This window comes from Erinaceus europaeus, chromosome 16 (assembly GCF_950295315.1).
Source record: "Erinaceus europaeus chromosome 16, mEriEur2.1, whole genome shotgun sequence".
Taxonomy (NCBI): Eukaryota; Metazoa; Chordata; class Mammalia; order Eulipotyphla; family Erinaceidae; genus Erinaceus; species Erinaceus europaeus.
The window spans coordinates 82,321,452-82,324,398 of record NC_080177.1 but is presented as its reverse complement, the minus strand read 5'-3'; the positions used below and the strand labels follow the sequence as shown (position 1 = coordinate 82,324,398).

General features: G+C 33.7%; 1 protein-coding gene across 2 annotated transcripts in view; it reads right to left on the bottom strand.

Moving 5' to 3' along the window:
- Positions 1–2,704: 2,704 nt before the first annotated feature.
- The window catches only part of LRFN5 (leucine rich repeat and fibronectin type III domain containing 5), a 274,336-nt gene continuing 274,093 nt past the window's right edge, over positions 2,705–2,947 (bottom strand). For both annotated transcript variants that reach the window (XM_060175564.1, XM_060175565.1), the window contains one exon: positions 2,705–2,947. This exon is cut by the window's right edge and continues 167 nt beyond it. The gene's annotated coding sequence lies outside the window, so the exon portion shown is untranslated.

The following is a 2,947-nucleotide window of genomic DNA, read 5'->3' as shown; positions in this document are numbered from 1 at the left end:
GTCTTTGACTTTGGTATTTTGTTGTCAAAACACACTATAAGTAGATTAGAAGACGGTTCTAGGACATTAAGTTTTTAAGATGTAAGAAAAAATACAGATCAGACATAAAAAATGTAGAAAAATAAAAGTTGACTACATTTCTAAAGCATAGAAAGCAGAATAAATCACCTCTGTTTTATGAGTATACAGAAGAGATAAAAAAACAAGAATGTGTATGAATTGGGATATTATGTCATTTAAAAGACAATGGAAACTTGTAGTGTGACAGTAACTAAATTAGAAATAAAATGAAAATAAAATGACTTGAATTTTCTTTCCATAAATAAACTATCATTTTAAATCAATAGCAATATTTTATTACTAATATTTTGTTCTACAGATTTTGAATCCTGAAAGTCATAATTGTAGATTTTCAAAAAATATCTATAGGCTTTCTATCCACTCTCAGGTTTCACAAGTTGGACTACTGAGTACATTAGGGATGTGATAGTCTCGTGCACAAGGTTGGTGTGTAAGATGCCACAAACTGAATTCTAAATATTTATATTTAATACATAGATGTTATTTATTCCATATAGAGGTATAGAGGGTATCATAGGAGAGTGAGAGAGAACGAGAGAGAGAGAGAAGCAGAAGGAGGAGGAGGAGGAGACGAAGCAGGAGGAGGAGAAGAAGAGGAGGAAGAAGACGAAGAGGAAGAAGTCAGAGTGCCAATCTAGGATCTCAGACATTCAATTTCTGCACTCTTTAAAGTCAGTGTTTGTTAACAGGTGGGTTATTTCCAAATCTAATCAGGAATGTAGGTAAAAGAAAAAAACTATATTTATGCATATCTAATAAATTGAAGCGTTGAGACATTTTACTAGTCACTAAATCACACTAGAGCATAATATATTCAAATAAAAGAAACTGTTTTCAGATAACCTCAAAATACTGTTACTTTAAAACCCTCTATTTGTGAATGATAAACCTATGCAGTGATAGCTATATCCTGGAGTTGTCATAATCTCATGTTCTGGTTTGAAAGGGAATCTCTGTGTATAAAACCAAATGATGACTGAGCAACACAATGAGCAACTGGACCTCAGTCCTCTTCATAAAGGATAAATACCATCAAAAAGGAGAAAGTAGGATTTCATGACTAAGTCTGTTTGACTCAAATTATAGTTGGAAGCTTTGGATTTAGGCGAAGGGGGTACAAGCAGAGGGTTTGAAATGATTAAGTGTAATTTTAGTTGTAAGGCCCTAAAATACATGTTCCTTGGAACACTAGAGTGTAGCTCTCTTTAAGAAGTGTAGCTTTTTGTAAGAAAGGACTTAAAAAGCTAAAATGCACTGAGATCCAGGACAGATATTTTTTTGCCTCTAATATTCTGTATCTGAGGAGGGGGGAATTAAATATACAGGAACAAATTTCCAGCAGCTAGACTTTTGTGTTCAAATTATCTCATTTCTGCACCATGAACATTGATGTATGCAAATCCACATATAAATGTAAACAGGATTGTATCCAGGTATTAGTTTTTCAGAAGAAAAGAATAACTTCAGTCTTCTAAAAATCAAGATGTAACCACTTCCCTTTAAACTCAAACCTATTCTTTCTGGTTCAGACATGCATTGTGTGTGTGTGTATGTGTGTGTGTGTATGTGTGTGTATGTACATGTCATAGTAATTTACTAATAGTATAATTAGGTTGCTAATCAAAGATTCAAACAGTTTTCAAATGGTTGGCATTGTGTAACCTCTCTTTGGATGGCTTACATTTTACAAAGTGTGTGATGGTTAACAGATTATCCTACGTTTCTAAAAAGATGAACAATATACCTGTATGGGTTTAAGCTATTGTTTAAATATTAAACTAATATTGCTTTTAATGACTAATAAATACCAGCATCATAAAAAGAAAAATAGCTCCTCATATGTATATAGGGAATCTGGAGGGCCAATAGGAATGCTACTGGTAATATTTTAAATTATTGCTCTAGAATCTGAATTGAGGCTTCTTTGAGACCAGGATTAACTACTAGATACTAGATATTCCGACTGGAGGGAGAACATAATGTTTTATATAAAAGACTTTCAAGCCTGATGTTCCAAGTTCTCCAAGTTTGGCAACTCTAGTCCCCAAGCTCCACCATAAGTCAGAACTGAGCAGTTTACTGGTCTTTCTCTCTGCACTGCTCTCTCATGAAAACAAAACAAATAAAATGCTTTTAAAAATGAATGCTAGATGTGGATATTGCTTAACGCTAGCGATTAAGTTTCACCAGCCATCAGAGATAATTTTCTATTTATGCTGGTGTTAAATCAGACATACGTTTTTATTTGCTCAGAAGTGTGAGAAGTTGGATCAATCAGTATGTATACTCAAACAAGGCCTAAAAATACCAAAAACATTTTTGTCTGGGCACATCAGAAAAACACTGTATACGTCTGAGTTCGTTTTAGTTTCCTACCTTGATTTTTCTGGAAAAATTTTCATGGAATTGTCGTAACGTTGTTGCCCATAGCTGCACTGTCCTCACTCACAAGTGGGTGGACTGGACTCTCAGATTATTTCCAGTATCTTAAAGTAAGTTACGCTCTCTGAAAGTGTTTGCACTACATAAATGTAAAAAATAACATTATTAATCACTGCAATCATCATGCCACCATTCACCCTGGAAGCAACTGATATTTTCACAAATCAAGACAATGTACAAATTCTGTCATAGTAAAACATTTATTTGTTAAAGTGATATAGATATTCAAGATTCTACAGTCTTAAATCATGGATGGCAATGTAACATTGACTGATACAGAACTCAATGCCAGTGTAGGCTTTTTTTTTTTTCCCTTTCCTTGTTAAAAAAAAATACTTGTAGGTCAGAAAAAAAGAGAAAGAGAAAAAAATAAACTTGTTTCAAAAGGGGATGAACCATGATCTGATGGAGCTAGTTCTGCCGG